The sequence below is a fragment of the Leopardus geoffroyi genome, chromosome C2 (genome assembly GCF_018350155.1).
Source record: "Leopardus geoffroyi isolate Oge1 chromosome C2, O.geoffroyi_Oge1_pat1.0, whole genome shotgun sequence".
NCBI lineage: Eukaryota > Metazoa > Chordata > Mammalia > Carnivora > Felidae > Leopardus > Leopardus geoffroyi.
The window spans coordinates 23671406-23694190 of NC_059333.1; positions in this window are offsets into that span (position 1 = coordinate 23671406).

A 22785-nucleotide genomic window follows, 5' to 3' on the forward strand; every position below is an offset into this window, starting at 1 on the left:
CCTTGTTAGTTAAGACTTTTCTCAAATATGGCTTCTTTACGAAGGGTACACTTCTTTCCCATGATCCACAGTTGCAAATGACAACTTGTAACCAAACAGAATATCCTCTGGCTCTCTGTTCATTGCTTTTTCTACCATGCCATACTGCTTCATAGCTATAAGTACTTGTTTTGATGCCTGAGAACAAGTGCCCAAAATGCCAAATGTACTTTAGATATAAGTAGGGCAGAACACTGACTTTTGAAGATTCAGAAGCCTGAGATGTATTCTTAGCCATATGTAGAGCAATCACTTAGACATATGGGTATCATGGATGCCTGTGATTATGGAACACATATTTTGTTTTTCCTTCCAATAAAGAGATTTTAATCTAAGTGCTTTGATAGGTATATAATTGAACCTAAAATTTTGTTCCAAATGGCACAGAAGAGACAATTTTGACAGAAAATGCTTAAGACATAAATTAAAGAAATTGCATTAATTAGAAAAAAAATATTTGGGGCACCTGGATGGCTCAGTGGGTTCAGTGACTGACTCTTGATTTGGGCTCAGGTCATAATCTCACGATTGTGAGATCAAGCCCCGTGTTGGATTCTGTGCTAGAGCGTGGAACCTGCTTAGGACCCTCTCTCCCTCTCTGCCTGCCCCTCCCCTGCTTGCTTTCTTTCTCAACAAACAAACAAATAATAATAAAATAAATAAATAAATAAATAAATAAATAAATAAACAATTTGTATATTCTTAATGCAAGACCTAATTTTGAAAAAGGTTTGCCTTTTTGATAAACGCATTAAGAAATAAAAATTGGAAAGTGTTCCCTTAACCACCTCAGTAGTTACCCAAGGTCTCTATTGTTTTCAGTGGATACTTGTGGTGAAGCTAAAACAAAAATGTCATCAAGAAAGAGGAAAATGTCCTTTTTGTCTGTTGTAGCTGTCCTGAAAACACCTAATTTACCTAAAGAATTAAGAAAAGTAGGTAATAAAATGTTAAGTATACTTGGAAAATACATTTTCTTTCCTTTTTATTAGAAACTTGACCTTAAAAATGGTCTTTTTAACAATTTTGTCCTACCAAAATGAAATGATATGATTTTGGTTAATACGTTGAGGTATATTACACAATTTGAATCACAGATGATTTATATTTATATTATCTGGAGCTTTCAAGAAATAAGTGAAAATGATAAGAATGTTATTTTTAAAAAATTCTCAAGCAGATAAAAGAGAATAGAGTAGTTCTCAGAAATGGTCTAGTTACTCATAACACTTGGCTGCTTCTCATAGTCCATTATATCAAAGATTGGTTGCATAATTTGGTCAGATGAAATATTGACCTGAATTCTTGGGTCTATAATTTGGACTGAATAGAGGAGTTTCTTTTTTTTATTTCTGATGTATTTTTCTATTTTCTTTCCTAACATGTAATAGACTACAGTGTATTCTGGTAGAACTAATTTTACTATTCTCTCCAGATAGGGTTCAATTAAATAGTTCAGTAGTAAGTAGGGCTCACTTCACTGCAAAGTAGCCACGCAGGTTTATCTATCTTATGTCTTCTCCAGGAGACTCTTTTGAGTTATGGTGTTTGGTTGGAATTTAATGTACTTTTTTAGATCCAAGATAAGAATAGAGCTAAATAATGGAATTGAATTTTACATGTTTATGTGAGTTTCTGAATATTTTCATCCAAATATACAATGACATGGGAAGCCATGCCTTTCTACTTGCACAATGGTTTGATCCAAGAAGCCCAAACTTTGATGTATGTTCATTGAAGTATATTTTTAAAGACCTCTAATTTGGGTAAAGTAACTTGAATTTTCAACTTTTAGCAAGTCTTCCTTTTCACAGTGTGATGAAATAACTTATTTACAGAAATTGCAGAATAAATAAACAAGCCTAGCCTAGACTTTAAACATTTTTATGCCCACTTATCCAAAACTGGTTTATATTTTTCTCTATTCTATTCTATTCTATTTTAGAAAGAGAATGTGACTGGGGGATTGGAGCAAATGGAGAGACAGAGAGAGAAAAAAATCTTAAGCAGGCTCCATGCTCAGTACAGAGCCTGATGTGGGGTTTGATACCAAGACCCTGGAATCATGACCTGAGCTGAAATTAAGAGTCTGATGCTCAAATGACTGAGCCACCCAAGTGCCCCCAAAGCTGACTTATATTTTCTTTTTTTGTTAATGTTTTTATTTTATTTTTGAGACAGAGAGAGAGAGACAGTGCAAGGTGGGGAGAGACAGAGAGAAAGGGAGACAGAATCTGAAGTAGGCACCATGCTCTGAGCTGTCAGCGCAGAGCCCCATGCTGGGCTCGAACTCACGAATGGTGAGATCATGACCTGAGCCAAATTTGGATGCTTGACCAACTGAGCCACCCAGGAGCCCCATGATTTAGATTTTCAATGAAATCCTAAATACAACCCCATTAGGTAGCTGTGGAAATTGATAACATGATTATAAAATTCATATGGAAATATAAATGGCCAAGAATAATTAATATAAGACAAGAAAGAAAGAAAGGAAGAAAGAAAGAAAGAAAGAAAGAAAGAAAGAAAGAAAGAAAGAAAGAAAGAAACTTGAGGTCAGAACCTAGCACATTGAGGTTTAAAAAGCTGAGGAATTAAGAGAGTGTGGTATTAGCATATACATCAGTAGGCTAATGACGCAGGATATGGTCCAGACATAGACCCATACCTATGTTACAAACTGATACATGGCAAAAATGACCCTGCAGAGCAGTGGAGAAAGGGTGGTAGACATGCGGGGTCAACTGGATAGCTATATGTGAAAAGTAAAACTTGTATTCTAACTCATATACAAATATCAGGTCCAAGTGGATTATTGATCTAACGGTCAAAGGTAAATAAAGCAAGCTTTCAGAGAAAAATATGAGGATATTTTTCTGGCTTTGGGATAGGCAAGGCAATAATTTTTAAAACTAGACAGAAACTGTTGTCCATAAATGTACGAGATGTATTAGATTTCATTAAAATTAAAAATTTATGATTATTTATGAATTTATGACTAAAATTAAGAATTTATGATTAAAAGAGATCATTGAGCAAAAAGTAAGCCACCAAGTGGGAAAGAGTTTTACAATACCTACTATTTATGTAAGCCACAAAACTATAAAAGACTATTAAAAAACTCCCACAGTCATTGAGAAATAAAAGCAATTCATTAGAAAAATAGAGAAAAGACTTAATTAGCCATTTTAAAAAGAGGATGCCAAGGTGATCAATACACATTAAAAGATGGCCAAATTCATTAGCCACCTCGCAGAATGACTAATATGGGAACAACAGAAAATACTAAAAGTTAATGAGGATACAGATCTGCTGGAACTTTCATGTACTGTTGATGGGAGAGTAAAATTCATGAAAACAACTTTAGGAAACAGTTTAACAAGTTCTTCAAAGTGATATTGTAAGACTCAGGAATTTCACTTCCAAGTACGTACCTCAAAGAAAAGAGTAAGTATGTTTACCAAAGTACATGTATATGAATGTACATGTATATGCTGTACCAACAGCAATATTCAGAATTTTGGACGACAGGTTAATAAGTACTTTTCCCTGGCTGTAGTGATTTGGAAGAAGCTTGAGAACCCTTCTAGATAGCTGATAATGTTTCCTGATGTAGGTGCTAGGTATATAGGTGAGTTTGTTTTATTAAAGAAAACTGACCTAAAAATTTATGATTTGTATACTTTTCCATTGGCATGTTAAACTTCAAAACAAGATTAAAAATTAAAATGCTTATGGATTTATGGATTTGGAAATATGAGTTTTATTTAAGGTACTTTTTTTTCTTCTTGACATATTTTAAGGAGCAAAACAAACGGTTCAATCTTTGATTATCAAAAATAAATATGGTAGTCAATGCTGGTTGCAGGTTATCAACATTCTCTTGGCTTTTGTTTAAAGCCATACTTGATGAAAAGAACAGTTTTAGTAAACAACTCTCAAATTCTAGAACTTAGAATGTTAATTTGGGGGGCACTTGGGTGGCTCAGTCAGTTCGGCATCTGACTTTGCCTCAGGTCATGATTTCATGGTTTGTGAGCTCAAGCCCCACATCAGGATCTCTGTTGTCAGTGTGAAGCCTGCCCGGAATCCTCTGTCTCCTTCTCTCTCTGCCTTTCCCTGGCTCGCACACATACACGCCCTCTCTCTCTCTCTCAAAAATAAATAAACTTAAAAAACAAGGAATATCTATTTGGGAAATAAATAGTCCTTGTTTTATATTACCATTGTTCTCCCCCAAAATTTATATTTATTTTTGTGTGTATGGATTAAAATGGGTACACTAATGTTTGGCAGTAAAATATGCTTAAGTGTAAAATGTCTGACATAACTTGGACAGAAGGATAGAAGAGAAAATGATTATTTTTAATCAATAATCTTGTTGCTTTGCAGAAGAATAAACCTGGACCACTTTCTTACACTACACACAAATATAAACTCAAAATGGATGAAAGACCTGAATGTAAGACAGGAAGCCATCAAAATCCTCAAGGAGAAAGCAGGCAAAAACCTCTTTGATCTTGCCCGCAGCAACTTCTCACTCAACACGTCTCCGGAGGCAAGGGAAACAAAAGCAAAAATGAACTATTGGGACCTCATCAACATAAAAAGCTTCTGCACAGCGAAGGAAACCATCAGCAAAACTAAAAGGCAGCCAACAGAATGGGAGAAGATATTTGCAAACGACATATCAGATAAAGGGTTAGTATCCAAAATCTATAAAAAACTTATCAAACTCAACACCCAGAAAACAAATAATCCAGTGAAGAAATGGGCAAAAGACATGAATAGACACTTCTCCACAGAAGACATCCAGATGGCCAACCGACACATGAAAAAATGCTCAACATCATTCATCATCAGGGAAATACAAATCAAAACCACAATGAGATACCACCTTACACCTGTCAGAATGGCTAACATCAACTCAGGCAACAACAGATGTTGGCGAGGATGTGGAGAAAAAGGATCTCTTTGGCATTGTTGGTGGGAATGCAAGCTGGTGCAGCCAGTCTGAAAAACAGTATGGAGGTTACTCATAAAACTAAAAATAGAACTACCCTATGACCCAGAAATTGCACTACTAGGCATTTATCCACGGGATACAGGTGAGCTGTTTCAAAGGGACACATGCACCCCCATGTTTATAGCAGCACTATCAACAAGAGCCAAAGTATGGAAAGAGCCCAAATGTCCATTGATGAATGAATGGATAAAGAAGATGTGGTGTATTATACACACACACACACACACACACACACACACACACACAATGGAGTATTACTCGGCTATCAAAAAGAATGAAATCTTGCCATTTGCAACTATGTGGATGGAACTGGAGGGTAATGTGCTAAGTGAAATTAGTCAGAGAAACACAAAAATCATGTGACTTCAGTCATATGAGGACTTTAAGAGACAAAACAGGTGAACAGAAGGGAAGGAAAACAAAAATAATATAAAAACAGGGAGGGGGACAAAACAGAAGAGACTCATAAATATGGAGAACAAACTGAGGGCTATTGGAGGGGTTGTGAGAGGGGGGGATGGGCTAAATGGGTAAGAGGCACTAAAGAATCTACTCCTGAAATCATTGTTGCACTATATGCTAACTAATTTGGATGTAAATTTTAAAAAATAAAAAAGAAAATTAAAAAAAGAAAAAATAATTTTGTTGCCTTGATTACTGTGAATGTTCCCTTAAACCTATTCTACTTCTAATTTCTCCATTCAGTTGTGGAAATAGCAGTGTGAATCCTATTTGACTCATGAAATGATCACTAAAAATTAGTCTATGGTAAGATATTTCCACCATATTTGAAGAGTCTGTTTGCATATTCATTTTATATGTGTGTGCTTACTTAAGTGTATATCTGCATATATATGTGTGTGAAAATGTATATGTATATGTTGGTCTCATCAGAAATAGTTTCTCATTAGAAATAGTTTCAGAAAAATATGGTCCTTATTGAATGTTTTTTGCTTAGTGTCTATAACTGTCTCTCTATTGTTATTCAGTTTTTGGCTAAAAGCCTGAAACTATAACGATTAGCATATGTGGTTTCTAAAATTTAGCTGATTTATAAACATATAATGACAAGAGGGCTAAAAGGTTAAGATATTTGATGAAATCATCCTGAAATATTCCAGGGAAAACATCTCCTAGTGTGTTGCATGTTCCAAAATAAGCATTGAATTTGAAAAATAAGCTTTTCCTTTTGTGATTAAAAGTAAGAGTCTATGTATTCTGAAAATTGATAATGTGGGTGTTGGATTGGCTTTGGTCATATTTTTTTGGAATGAGGATTCAACTCTTTGTTATGAAGGAATGTCAAAATCCCAAGATGCAATTAATAATGACTAAGTTTCAGAGGATCAGAGTGAAGGATTGAGACTTCAAGAAGAGAAATATAGGAAAATTATATTTATAGGTGTTTTTACCTGTTGCCTAATCAATAAATGAAGAATGGTCCTGATTAGATGAACAAATGAAGAAAAATTGGGAAGCATAGTTGACAAACATGTGACCTAGAAAAGAGAAAGACTTATGTTTATGGTATGATTCTGTTTTATTTAGTTTACTGTGAAATGGCTCAAAAATATCTTATTGGAAATTTTTATTCTTTTTTAAAAATTTTATGAGAGAGAGAGAGAGAGAGAGAGAGAGAGAGAGGGCATGCATGAGTCAGGAAGAGGAACAGAGGGAGAGAGAGAGAATCTTAAGCAGGTTTCACACTCAGTGCAGAGCCTGATGTGGGGCTTGATCCCATGATCCTGGGATTATGATGTGCACTGAAATCAAGAGTTGGACACTCAACCGACTGAGCCTCCCAGGTGCCCTGGGACCCTTTTATTCTTAAGAGGGCATACTTCAGTGGTCTTTGTGAACTGGCTTTGTCTAACCAGGCTATTTTGTCTACAGTTGGAACTTAATTTGGTTAAGGTAAGCCATGAATTTCTTATTCTTGAAAATATCTGGAATTCTAGTCAGGCACTGACTTTCAGAAGAATTTTTTACCATAGTGTTTCATAAAAAATTATTTCAAAATATATGAGCCATAGTTCCTATAAAGAGTAATGTGTTAATATTTTCAACACCAGGAAAATGATCTTCCTTTCATGATGAATACAAGGAATTAGGTATAATTAACCATAAGGAGAATAATTGTTGAAAACCTGTTTTGAAAACAGTGAGATCCAACAAGTTAGACTTAGTTGATTGTAAGAACTATGTACATCATATCACTCTGCTTTCTCAGTTTCTGATAAGCTCAGTATTTCTAGAATTAAAATTATGCAAGTAAATTCTTTCTAGATTATTCCTGCCCTATTATGTCAATCTAAGTTAATAAAATGCTCTGAAAGTAAGTCTTAGCAAATATCCACCAATCACCTAGCTATGATCATTAATTTTAACTCAAAGTTTTTCTAATACGGAGCAAAAATATTTCCAAGAAATGAAAACAAGATACTGAACCAAAACCTGAGTTATATCTGGATATCACAAAGTACACATCTCTGTGGCATAGAACTTCTGGCCAGCAACACTACTTAGAAAATACCTATTACTTTCATTTAATTTTTTGGTTCCTTTTTCTATCACTTCAGGAAGTGTGTGTGTATGTGTATGTGTGTGTGTGTGTGTGTGTGTGTGTGTGTGTGTGTGTCCGTCTGCTTATACTGTGGGTGGATATACAAGGTCTTTTCTTAACAAAACATAACAAGACTGAACTTCTTCTTCTTCTTCTTCTTCTTCTTCTTCTTCTTCTTCTTCTTCTTCTTTCTCCTTCTCCTTCTCCTTCTTCTTTTTTTAAAAAGTGGGCTTCACGTCCGGCATGGAGCCCAAGAAGGGGCTTGAATTCAGGACCCTGAGATCAAGACTTGGGCTGAGATCAAGAGTTGGATGCTTAATGGACTGAGCCACCCAGGTGCCCAGAGACTGTGCTTTTTTATAATTCCTAATACTTTATAGATGGTTGGAAAATAGATTACTGAATGCAAAATTAAAAATATGCAGAGTTGCTGAGATTCAAGATGAAGAGAATGAATATTAGGGGGCTGAAATCAAATAGAGATCAGAGAAAAATGCTGAGAATCTAAGTCCAGGAAAAGAGAACCACCTTAAGTAGAAAATAAAGAAGTAGAGAGAAAAGTGGAATTATAGGAATTAACCTAGAGCCCTCCATATTCTTTTGCCCATTTATTGGGCCACTTTGGGTGGTGTATAAAGCAACTGATCTGGCTTTCAGGGTCAGAGGCTGCTTGGGAAACTTGCTGATATGAGGTATATAAGACACATTTTAATGAATTGTCAAGAACTGTTATTCTAAGAATGATTTAGGAACAAGTTTTAGAAACCATTTCAAGGGCATAAAAGCACTTTTAAGAGGGTAAACATAAAAATAGGCACTTATTATTAAGCTCTCAATGGTCAAAAGGACACCTTTTAAAACTGTCACCTACTAGTTGTTTTCCTTGGAATCAAAAACAAATGAACTAAAGATTTGAAAGATTAGCAGATAAAAAGATATAGGCAACAAAACTTAAAAAATAAAAATAAGTGGAATCATGTAGATATTTTATAATGAAAATTAAATTTCCCATAATATCAAAAGGCCATCTTCTGACCCAAAAGAAACAAAAGCTGTAAACAAACTTCTGGGAATAAATGGAATTTGAGCTTGAAGAAATGTTCCTGATGGTAACAGGTTAATTCTTGATCAAAAGGATATGATATCCAACAAGTTAGAAATTGGAATGTAATATTAAAGGACTTTGGGTAAATACCTGATGTTGCTTAGAATTATAATGTATTTTCCTGCATCCAAATAACATTTGTGAATTGATCATAAGGATTCTTAGGAGCAATAATGCTTCAGAGAGAATAGATCATATATCTTATACATAATGTATTTAAATGTCAGTGCATAAGCCAGAAAGAGCAATTTATAACTGAGGGCTCTAGAGTTCCCATTTACCATAAATTTCTAAAAAAAAAAATGAAAGAAAATGAGGTGAGCATGGAACTATTTGAACTAAAGTAATTTAGTTTACTAAATTAATGTAAATTAGTACCTGGGTGGCAAAAAAGTAGATAACGATGTTGATGGCATTACACAATGAAATATTACTTCTAATATTGAATACCAGTGGTCACACTCATTCGCTTGGGTTCCATGACATTGAAAATTTCTTCCTACCTCATTTCCACATACAACCCCATAAATTTCTTTGTTTTTCTTTCTTTCTTTTTATTTGAGTGGAGCTAACACATATGATTACATTAGCATCAGGTGTACAAGGCAGTGATTCAACATCTCTATAGGTTATGCTATGCTCATCACAAGTGTAGCTAACCATATGTCACCATACAAGCTATTACAATATCATTGGCTATATACCCTATGCTGTATCTTTTATTCCTGTGACTTATTCATTCCAAAATGGGAAGCCTGTATCTCCCACTCTCCTTCATCCATTTCTCCCATCCCCCCACGTCTTCCCTCTGTCAACTATCAGTTGGTTATCTGTATTTACAGGTCTGATTCTGCTTTTTGTTTGTTTATTCATTTGTTTTATTTTTTAGATTCCTCATATGAGTAAAATAATATGGTATTCGTCTTTCTCAGTCTGACTTATTTCACTTAACATAATAAGTACTCTAGGTACATTCATGTTGCTGCAAATGGCAAGATCTCATCCTTTTTTATGTTGTGTGTGTATGTGTGTATCTTTATCCATTCATCTATCAGTGGATACTTGGATTGCTTCTATATCTGGGCTATTGTAAATAATGCTGCAACAAACATAGGGGTGAATATATATTTTTGAATTAGTGTCTTTGTTTTCTTTGAATAAATACCCACTAGTGGAAATTATTGGATCACATGGTATTTCTATTTTTAATTTTTTGAGAAACCTCCATATTGTTTTCCACAGAGGTTGTACCAATTGACACTCCCACCAACGGTGCACAAGAGTTCCTTTTTCTCCACATCCTCACCAACACTGGTTATTTCTTGTCTGTTTTATTTTAGCTATTCTGAAAAATATAAGCTGAAATCCCACTGAGGTTCTGATTTGCATTTTCCTGATAATTAGTGAAGCTAGCATCTTTTCATGTGTCTGTTGGCTTCTGTATATCTTTGGGAAAATGTCTATTTAGGTCCTCTGTCCATTTTTCAATTGTATTGTTTGTTTTTTGAGGTCGATTTGTATAAGTTCTTTATGTATTTTGGATATTAATCCCTTATCAGATATATCATTTGCAAACATCTCCCATTCAGTAGGTTGCCTTTTTGTTTTGTTGATAGTTTCCTTCACTGTGCACAAGCTTTTTAGCTTGATATAATACCAATTGTTTATTTTTGCTCTTTCTTTTGCCTTAGGAGACATATCTGGAAAAATGTTGCTATGACTGATGTCAAATTACTGCTTGTGTTCTCCTCTAGGATTTTTAAGGTTTCAAATTTCCCATTTAGATCTTTAATCCATTTTGAGTTTATTTTTGTATATGGTGTTAGAAAGTGGTCCAGTTTAATTATTTTGCATGTATCTGTCTAGTTTTCCCAGCAACACTTATTGAAGACTGTCTTTCTTCTTGTATATTCTTGCCTACTTTGTATATACTCTGTAGTATATCTTGAAATGTGGCATTGTGATACCTGGAGCTTTGTTCTTCTCAAGATTTCTTTAGCTATTCAGGGTCTTTTGTGACAACCCCATCAATTTCTGAATACTGTGTCTTACCTAAACTTCCACATGTTGAAATGTCTCCTAATATTTCATTTTTTATCCCCAAGAATTATTTATATATTTTTTCAATTTTCCTTTGTGTGGAGATTTTATTTATTATCATTTAATTGTATTCTAACTTAACTGCACTGGGACCAAAGGACTTGGCCCTTGACATGTCCAGTGACATTTGTTGATATTTATAATATGGCTATAAGGGCAATGTTTGCAAATAACCTGTGTTTTATAGCAGTGTTAATTATTTAAAGCTCATTAATTATGCTGTTTAAAACCTTTAGTCTTAATAATTTTGTCACTTATAGCCTTTAAATAACAAAGCTGCATATATATCCTTTATGAAGGTGGATTTATTTATAAACAAAAAAGGAGTATATTGATTTTAATAATTAGCTTCCTAACACAGTGTACCAAATTACAACAAATTTAGTGATTATAGGAACACTCACAGGTTAACTCAGTTTCAGAGGTTATAGCCTTGCATAGCATAGCTGTCTCTATTCAGGGTACCAAAAGGTTGAAATTAAGATATCAGCTGAACTCAGTTCTTTTTTTTTTTTAAGTTAATTTATTTTTGAGAGAGAGACAGAGAGCAAGTGGGGGAGGGGCAGAGAGAGAGGGAGATACAGAAGCAGGCTCCAGCTTCCAAGCTGTTAGCACAGAGCCCAATGCAGGGCTCAAATCCACAAACCATGAGATCACAGCCTGAGCTCAAACCGAGAAATCAGATGTTTAACCGACCAAACCACCCAGGTGCCCCTGAACTCAGTTCTCATTTGGAGGTTCTGGGGAAATTTTCTCTGACAAGTTCATTCTTTGCATTGGCTGAATTCATTTTCTTGCTGTTGTAAAACCAAAGTCCCTATTTCTAGGCTATCAGCTGGTGGCTTCTCTTAGCTTCTAGAGGCCACATGAATTCATTACCATGTGCAACTCTCTGCCATCTTCAGCTGCCAGATCTTTCTCATAATTCAAATATCTGACTTCTCTAATATCAATCAGAGTAATCTTTTTGCTGTAAAGAGGTCTTGTGATTTGGTTAGTCACACCTGGATATTTTCCTTTAGCAATGTCCACTATGCCACACAACATAATCTAATCATGAGAGTATGATTCATTACATCATAGTCTAAAGGATTATGCATGGTACATATATCTGATGGGAAGAAAATCTGCAAGCCATTGTAGCACACAAATACTATAGTACCATCATAAAAAACAATGGTTCAACAGTCTGATCAGTGGTTCAATAGTCTGTTTATTTTTGCTCTGGAACAATTTCTAGCCTATACATATTCTATACATGTTTGAATTGAGTCCCTTCATAAAAGCATCTGGGGCTGGAAACTTTCTTCAAAGTAATTTTTTATCAAAATAAATTATTTTTCTTCAATCTATGGGTGTTTGCCCAAATTTTAAGTATTTTACATTTTTTCTTTCTTCTTCCTTCCTTTCTTTCTTTCTTTCTTTCTTTCTTTCTTTCTTTCTTTCTTTCTTTCTTTTCTTTCTAATTTTCAAATGTTTTATTTATTTTTGAGAAAGAGAGAGAGAGAGAGAGAGTGCTGATGGGGGAGGGGCAGTGAGAGAGGGAGACACAGAATCTGAAGCAGGCTCCAGGCTCTGAGCTGTCAGCACAGAACCAGATGCAGGGCTCGAATCCACGAACCATGAGATCGTGACCTGAGCTGAAGTCGGATGCTTAAATGACTGAGCCACCCAGGCACTCCTACATTTCTATTTTTAAAAAATAATTTCCTTTATCTTAACTTTTAATACTTTAACTTAGATATATATATATCTATATATATCTATATATATCTATATCTATATATATCTATATCTATATATATATATATAGATATAGGATTGTTTTAGATAAAGAAAATGGAGTATATACACATATAGAATACTGTTTCAGAAAATGCTGACATATGCTGTAACATGGATGAACTTTGAGGACATGATGTTAAAGTAAATCAGGTAGTCACAGAAAGACAAATACTGCATGATTCCACTTACATGTGGTATCTAAAAGAGTTAAATTTGCAGAATTGATTCAAATGTGTATGTTTTCTACTTCATTTTCTTTTCTTATTGCACTAGGTAGGAGTCAGTGAGCAAAAAACACTCATTTTTTGGAAACTGGACAAGGATATTTGGCTATTTCTGTTGCACACAACATTTTAAGATGATAGCTAGAATTATGACTGATAACACTACATCAGGACATATCTTTCTTCTTGTTTTGGCTAACCTGGCTTTAACTGGTGTTTGTTTGTTTGTTTGTTTGTTTGTTTTGAGAGAGAGAGCACATACATGCACACCCTTGAGCACAAGGGGAGGGGCAGAGGGAGAGGGAGAGAGAGAATCTTAAGCAGTCTTCATGCTCAGCATGGAACCTGACACAAGGCTTGATGTAGGGCTTGATATCACAAGTTGGATGCTTAACTGAGTGAGCCACCCAGGCAAACCTAGTTTTATTAGTTTTTTAAAAATCTTTTCAAAAAATCAGCCTTGGTTTTCCTTTTTTCAATTTCATTGACTTCTGTTGTAGTTTTTGTTTAAGCTTAAATTACTCCTTTCTCTATTTTTCATGTTCGAAGCTTAGATTATTGAATTTTGAATTTTTTCTAAAATAATCCTTCAATTCTATGAATTTCTCTCTAAGCACGTCTTTGCTACACCCCACAAATTTAGATAAGCTGTATTTTTTATTTCATTTACAATATTTTTCAATTTCTCTTAGCATATCTTTCTTTCTCATGAAAAGAAAATATCAGTCTATCATATTTAATTCTTCAAATTTGATCCAATAACACTTTACCTAGGAGTAATTCCTGGACATTACTTCTTTGTGATGAAATACTTACGATATTAATGTTGGTAAAATATTTCTTTTGATATTTTATTTTAACATAAGCTACAAATAGAGTTTTCATGAAATTTCCATTTTTAATCATTTAGGACATATTTATGAGAAGAAATATAAGGAAAGATACACATTGATATATTTTGAGTGTGAAATTACATGTGTATGGAAGACAGATTAATGGATCTAGAAAGTATAATGCTAACTGAAATAAGCCAGTCAGAGAAAGACAAATACTACATGATTTCACTCATGTGGAATTTAGAAATAAAACAATGAACAAAGGGGTAAAAAAAAAAACCAAAAACAGAGACAGAGACAAACCAAAAAACAGAATCTTAACTGTAGATAACAAACAGATGGTTACCAGAGAGGAGGTAGATATGGGGATGGGTGAAATATATGAAAAAGATTAAGAGTACCCTTATCTTGATGAGCACTGAGTAATAAATGGAGCTGGTGATTCACTGTATTGTACACCTGAAACTAATATTATACTGTATTTTAATTATAATGGAATTAAAATTAAAACTACCAAGAAAAGTAAAAGCAAGCAAACAAAAAACCATGTCTTCATACAACCTTGTATTTGAATTGTTGTCTGACCATATGTTATTTTTATAAATAAAAAAACCAAAATGTGTACTTAAATCTGTGGCTATTTAGTTATTTACATATAAAATAAAAGCAAATTGCCTATCCTTTATGTTAAATTCATAACGACAGATATTTTATATTTTTCCCAGTTTGTTGGCTTCAAAGTTTTGTTGACATCTTATATTTTGGAGTTCCATTTGTAAACATATATAAAATTCTTTATATGGCATATATATATGTATACACACACACACACACATATAAAACACCTTTCAATGTTCTCTGACAGCCCTTTAATACTATGTCTTAATTTAAAAAAAATTCAACTGACTGGAATATGTAAGGAAGGAATGTTTTTTTCATGAAGTTTATGTGGATGGATGACATAGTTTGAGATTTTGCATATCTAAGGAGTGTCTTTTGATTACCTCCACACATGAATAACAAAGCGTTTGTGTTTTGAATTCTTACACCATAAACTTTTACTCTCAAAGCAATACAGCAATTTCCCTTTTACCCTTCAACATTTCGAATGACAGAGGATAAACCCAACATATTTTTCTTTTTTTCCACATAAATTGATTGTCTCTTTTGGAAAATTTGTGGGGTTTTTTGTTTTTTGTTATTTATTATTTATTTATTTATTTTGTTAAATGTAGTCTAATTCTTCCTTTACATTAGGCTTTTTTCTTTTAATCATGCAATTCCTCTGCCTCCTAAAAAGTTGTTCCCTCCTTTCTGAGGTTGTGGAAGTTTTCCCATATCTCAAATTTTTTGTCTATTTCTCATATTATATTCTTACATCTTTCTTCCTCTTCTCTGCTTTCTTTCTGTTCCTTTTTTCCTCTTCTTTCTTTGATATGCTTTCATTTTGTTATATAATTTTCCTTACAATAGAAACAAAATGACGGTAGAAAGGACTAACTTATATTAAACTGTTGCTCTCACAATCAATTCTCACAAACAATACATTCTCATGAAAATAAAAAAAAAAAAACTGCCTCGGTAGGTCAAAATGGTTTAAAAGGAAATTACCTAATATTAAATGATTTAACATGGGCAATCAACATTGGTCCTACATTAAGTGTGCACATGTGTGTATCGCTGATAATTTAGTTAAATGAGGTAAAATTTTTGTTGGTTGAAAACAGACGAAAAGTAAAATAAACAGATTTATAGGGGGACTATTTAAATTTTTTTTTTATTGTTTTTATTTATTTTTTGAGAGAGAGACAGAGGGCAAGCTGGGGAGGGACAGAGAGAGAGGGAGACACAGAATCGGAAGCAGGATCCAGGCTCTGAGCTGTCAGCACAGAGCCTGATTTGGGGCTTGAACTCATGAGTCGCAAGATCATGACCCGAGCTGAAGTTGAACACTTAATCGATTAAGCCACCTAGGTGCCCCACTAAGCCACCCAGGTGCCCCTATAAGGAAACTATTTTAGAAATTGGAGCTTTAAAATATGGCTTTGATAATAGCTTATATATGATTGTAATTCTTCCCATCCTCTACAGATTCTTACTAGTAACATCTAATGTTGACTGATGTTACAAGGCTTCTACTTCTTAAAAAAATGAGTAAAGAAGACAACTTAGGTGATACAAACACAATTTATATAACACTTCATGAAATGGACAGTCCCACAGAACTCCAAAATGAGGCAGAAGGAAGGAAGCTTTTATAGGATAAAGAATCAATCAAGAGAAAAAATTCAGATATCTGAATAGCTGGGGTTTCACAGTCAACCTTGTTAGAGGTGAGGAAGTCCAGCCAATCTGAGGATTGGCTAACTGGATAAACTACATTTCTGTTCAAGTAGAGCATTTACAAGAACATAAAAGGCATCTGTTTTGATTTGCTGATGTGGTACTCCAGGCAGGAGTGGCTCTATCTTGGGCCTAGAAATTTATTTCAGCAGTCCCTTCATTTTGATCATTCTCTTAAACACTCAAGAGGTTTGATCAAAAGTAGCAGTTCTAGCTTGATTCTCGGTTATCATTGCTTCTTTGAGTCTCAGTGTACTATTATCAAGAGAAGATGGCAGGCTCCTATTGTTGGAGCTAGTTACATTTTTCTGTTCTCTTTTGTTGCTCTAGTCAGAGAGAAACCATCTATTCTGGTCAATGGCTGCCCAATGCATTTCAGAGAGAATATAGCATATTAGGGAGACAATAATAATTTATTTGTGAGAAAAAAATACCTCTGGTTTGGAGAGCCCTCCGAAGCCAAGGTAACCATCCAAACCAACTGGAATCAAGTCAAGAAATTATCCTGAAGAACAGGACACTTCTTTAAGGCATTGTGTGCTATTTATGTGTTCCATGTAATTGTGTTTCCAAGTCCCCAAAAGTGTTTATCCAGTGAGCTGTCCTAGGGAAACTGATACATTCAAAATCAGGGAGAAGTTTGTGATAGGCAGGAAGAATTCAGGTTCAAAAGCATCACAGAAAATCCAGTCAGTTGAAGGCTGGATTATCCCCCCAATGCAATGGCCTGAGATAAGGGAACAATGGCATTATCTTCCCAGACCAGGACAAGACAAAATGTGGACAAATTAAAAACAACAACAACAACAACAACAACAACAACAACAACAACAACAAAAACCTTCATATGTAAGGATTTGGAAAAGAATGGTCAGAAAAAGAAGCAGAAATAGAAAGAAATATTCTTGATCTGATGTTTTGGGAGAAAGCAATCTATATCAGTGTTAACTACTTCTCTTCCTAGTCAATTTGATTTTGAGGTCTCTGGCATTTATGCAGATGACCAGATGTCAGGTGGAGCCTTCTTCAGTTGTGAAATAGGCACCCAAAGTTTGATCTCTTATAACTTTGCAGTAGTGTAATTGGGAAAAAGGACTGGTAATTTCCTTTCAATGAATCTCACTTTTGCAAAAGCATCAAAGTAAAATAATTACTGCCTATAAGTTATGAAATGCTTAAAAATGCCCATTGTTAAAGAAAGTTTATTATAATGGGATTGACAAGGAAATTTCTTATTATTGTGACACACATTTTAAGATAACTAGAATTGTATAAAAACATATCAGATTTTTAAGAATTTTGTCAAATTTTTGGAACACTTATTAGATGAACGCATACAAATACAACCTGAGAAGGTTAAATATCATTACTTATTTGACAATGTTCCCCAAAATATCTACTTTTCTTGAATGAACATATTTTCCTTATTATTCCTAGTAGCGTTAATTACATACATTAGTTAGAATTCTTAACCCTTAGAATCCTTAATTCCCAGTTAAAACTAAGAAGTTAGGAATTTGTGCACTTTCTGTTACACTAGCATTCTGTGGATTGACAAATTTATAAATACATTTTATAATTTCTAGAAATATATTCTTCCTGCTAGTATATTTTTCAATGCAGACAAAACATATTTACTAATACACTCAAATGTCTTTAGTTCCTCTGTAAAAGTAAGTCAAAAGTGGACAAGCCTATGTTCATAATTAATGTATCAGTATTTTATCATATTTCAAACTGATTTATATTCAATGAGTGTCCACCATTTAACTTATCTCATTGTAACTTTAAAGTATTAGGTTATCAAAAATTTTTTTCAAGACTATTTTAAGTAGGCATACAATTAAGCATAACCATTATTGAAAAAAATCATTTATAAATTTTGGTCTTGCTTGCATCTACTTAATTTACTTGTTCTTAATAATTATGTTTAGATTACTCATGAAAATTTCATGAGAAGTTAAGTAGCTAATCATTTTAAGTTATCTTTTTTGTTGACAAATTCCTAACAGAGATAACATGAACTTATTTGACTTTTAGTAAACCTATGTAGAATACAATTATATATCTGATTTACATTTAATGTTGATAGCTCTAAAGACATTCTATTTTAACTTAGCCGACAAACTTAACTAGCTTTTATCTATTGATTATCCTACATCATGTGAACATGAAAAACATTTGGATTAGTATTTATATTTCTGAGAGTATACTTGATTTTTATAAATGCTTAATTTTTTTAAAGCCAGTTAAAAAGAGCTATTTATAATTGGGGTGCCTGAGTGGTGCAATCAGTTGCAAGCATCTGACTCTTGATCTCAGCTCAGGTCATGATTTCACAGTTTGTGGGTTTGAGCCCCACATTGGGTTCTGCATTGATGGTATGGAGCCTGCTTGGGATTCTGTATCTCCTCTCTGCCCCTCACATGCTTGTGCTCTCTCTCTCTCCAAATAAATAAATAAACTTAATTTTTTAAAAAAGCTAGTTATAAATTAATTTTGATAATACCATCTGGAGGTGGAAAAAATACCACATATCTATAACATACATACATGGGCATATATAAATACACAGACAGATACAAATAAAGATCTTATTACTTTGGTTTTGAAATTTTAGCCATGAGACAGATATGATAATGTAAAAACTTACTAGTTTATATAAAAGAAGAGTTGGATCAAAATTCTGTTTCTGCCAGATGGAATAAGTTAATGAGTTAACTTTCTCCACTAATATTTGTGGCAAAAATTTTTGAAAATTTTAATTTGCCTATAATTTTTAAATAGCTTCCTTTTTTTTCTTTCTGATAAGATTTATCTTCCAGAAGTCTGTATTTCAAAGAGATGGCCCTCAGTCCCTAGAGAATACCAGATAAAGTTATATCTCAAAGGCACAGCAAAACAATGAAAGTTCCTCCAAGAATGATTTTTTTTTTTGCCACATCCATAATTTTTACAATACTTACAAGTTTTTTGAGATACATAGCGGGTATTTTGGGATTGGTAAAAAGGATAGATAGGCATTTTCTGTTCTTACATAGACTCAATTTGTAAGACAAATGGTCCTCAAAGATTTAGGTTGCAACCTGAATATCAACCAACTACAATTTGCTTCTTTTTTTCAGAAAGAAAATGTTCAAATAAATAGTAATCTAAAGATCCCCGTGTTCTAGATTTAGAGTTATTTTTGGATTGGAATGTTTATTTTTCCCTTTGGGTACATAGTTTCATTCTAGCTTAGGAAAGAAAGCCTGAAAAAGAGTTCCTATCAAGCTCTGAGTATCAGCTTCTAATTTGTCCAATTTCTGACTGTAGAGCTACAAAAAACAAACAAACAAGCAAACAAACACAACTTTCAAATGTCCTGTCACGTTTCAGCTGGGACAAAGAGTAAACATTCCTGCCAGTACTGAAAATCTCATGTGCACAAAAGGCATCCCTTAAAGATGGTGCAGCAGCAGATTCTCCCCTCCTGAGATCCAGAGTCACTCCCAAAGAGAGCCAAAAGAAAGACAATTCCCCTGAGAGCTGACAACAGGCAGTAGGACCCTAGCTACAAATGGACTGTAACCTACATTTCTGTCCTGCCATATCTAGCTGCAAATGAGATGCAATCCACATTTCTGTCCGGCTATAGTTTTGGGCCCACAAATTGACGTCTGAGCTGCCTAAATATGCAAGAAGCAACAACCTGCATGTCCAGGGCAGACAGACAGTCAAGCCAAATTCTCGATACAAAATGAGAAAAACAAGAAGGCAACAGCTATTGCTGGGAGGGAAAGAGTCCATAACCAAGGAGTACACCAAAACCAAATTCACAAGGATAAAGATTCGGGACTGATTGGACAATGTGAAATTTTACCTTCCTTTCTCAACCAGCCACTATACAGATTCAGGAGAGCTGACGCTGGTTAAGAATGCTCACCCTTTTCCAGCTTCTACCAGTTTTTCCAGGATTCCATCTGTAGGCTCAAGTGAGTTTAAGTAGAGACTATAGGTCCAAAATATAGTATCTACCAAAATTTGGCAAGGTTTCCATACATTTTAATTTTAGTTTCTCCTGGGATGTTTATGGGAGTATCTGGCAGTAGCAGTTTGCCAGAGAATCTTTTGGAATCCATCAACCCAGGAAGGGGCCCATTTTGGGGACCTCCTTTGAAGGCAGTTATTAGTTATGGGGACATTCAAGCTGGTGTGGAAGAATTTGATAAAACGTTCAAGGACAGTCTTTTTTTCCATTGTCCTAGTTGATTACAAATGAAACCCAAATTTCCGGTCCAGTGTTTTTCTGATGGCCCTTTGGAGGGTACAACAGAGGAGAGTGGACTAGGTGTTTTAGATCTCTGGCTTTGGAGCAATTGTAGTTGTAAGTCCACTAAGTTGGTGGACTTTTTTTGTGGTTTTGTGGTCTCTTCAGGGTGGAAAGACAATTCAGATAGAGGATTAGTAGACCATGAGTGCTCAGGTAAAGGAGGATATTTGGAAGTAGGAGGAATCATGTCAGTCTTGGAGTCTTTCATTTCAGGTACCACTTAGGTCTTTAATTTTCAGTAGCCTTTTGCAGTGAAAATTTCAATTAAGGTATTTTGAAATCCTGAAGACCTATGTAGACTTCTGCATGTCAAATAAAACAGGTATTCCATTTTGATTTTTTTTTCAACGTTTATTTATTTTTGGGACAGAGAGAGACAGAGCATGAACGGGGGAGGGGCAGAGAGAGAGGGAGACAAAGAATCGGAAACAGGCTCCAGGCTCTGAGCCATCAGCCCAGAGCCTGACACGGGGCTTGAACTCACGGACCCTGAGATCATGACCTGGCTGAAGTCGGACGCTTAACCGACTGCGCCACCCAGGCGCCCCTCCATTTTGTTTGTTGACTTGGGAACCCTTGCTTTCAAGTCACTTCTTAAATGAATGGTTTGTATAATTGAAACATTCCCAATAATAGCCATTGTAATTCTAAATTGTCTTAATGAGATTTTTCCATTTTTGTAGATATCTATAGCTTCCATGACCACAGCTCTTACACATAACATAAGCAGTGTGCCAAAAGGCAGTGTGCTCAATTCTTTGAAACTTAAAGATCCCATTTCTTCAGCTAGGCCTTGAGTTTCTTCAAAAAATAGCTAAGAGGCATTTTACAGTGTGCCTCATTGCATGGAAATTTTCTTGAGGTTGGCAGGTAACCTAATGTTAATGTAACTCATTCTGTGACCAATTTATCCTAGCACAGTAGTCTTAGAGTTAAGTGGTGAGCATTCTAAATGTTTGAAGTTCTCCAAACATGCCCACCAATTTCACATCTTTGGCTTCTGAAATTCCTATTAGCAACAGATCTATTATTATTCCCTTCACCAGAAGATTTCTTGATAGCAGCAAACACCTTAATAGCTTTTTAAAAAATGCTTATTTATTTTTGAGAGAAAGAGTGCAAGCAGGGGAGAGGCAGAGAGAGAAAGGGACAGAGGATCTGAAGTGAGCTCTGAGCTGACAGCAGCGAGCCCAGCGCAGAGCTCAAACTCACAAACCATGAGATCATGACCAGAGCCAAAGTCAGATGCTCAACCCACTGAGCCACCCAGGTTTCCCTTCCAATATCTTTCAATAGTCTGACTTATATCTACTTAGATTTTGATATATCCTTGGTAAAAAACAGTTCAAATTTCTCGTCTTAATTTATTTCCCCAAGTTCCCCAGCGATTTATGCTATGGACTTACCTCAAGTTTGTGAATCTCTTGATGGCTGCCACCTGTTGCAGACTCCCCATATAACTACCCCAGAACCTCTTTGGGATCTCAGGAACATTTCTGGGAACTTTAACAAACCCTGGAAACTTTTTGAGACTCCAGAACCTTAATGGGAACTATCTATCTATATATACAATATGGGAAATACACACACACACACACACACACACACACACACACACACTTAATAAAATTAGTTTGGATCAGAGAGATGCACACAAGGGAGCAGAGCTCAAATCCGAGAGTGACTTAGCCATGTCCCTCCGTGATGACAAGAACAGATAACTCGAAGGGACCAGCAGTTGCCTTGATTATGCCTCCCATCTGGCATGCAATTAGCAAGAAGCTTCAGATCCCATTCCTTAGCACCAAAAACTGTTACAAAATGGGTAAAGAAGATAATTTAGATGATGCAACAAATTTATTTAATACTTTATGAAGCAGACAGTCCTTCAAAGAACTGCAAAATGAGGCAGAAGGTAAGAAGCAATTATAAGACAAAAAAATAAAGAACAAGGAAGAGAAAAAAGATAAAGTTTCTGATTATTTGGGGACACAATCAACTTTGTCTGGAGTGAGAAGGCCAGAGGTGGCTTGGTATTTGGAGACTGGCTGACTGGGTGTACTGTGTTTCTCGTCAAGTGGCACATTCACTTGGACACAAAAGTTAAGTTTCCATTTGCTGACATGGCAATCCAGGCAGGAAGGTCTCCATTTGGGTCCTAGAAATTTATTTCAACTTACTGATACACCTGAAGGCATTACAAATGCATTCTAACTCTGGCCAAACGTTAGCCTCCTACATTACTTTAGAGTCTTAATCTTAGTTTCATTTACAGTTCACGCGGGAAAACAGAGCCATTACCATGGGAATAAGGAGATTCTGGATTAGACCTTATTATCTGTAGCACTGGAAATCCTATTGGCCTCCAAAATAGGAACATGAAGGAAATGCTCATGGAGAAGTCTATGGAAAGCTGCTCACTGTCTGGAACTGTTTCTGTGGATCTGCAGGG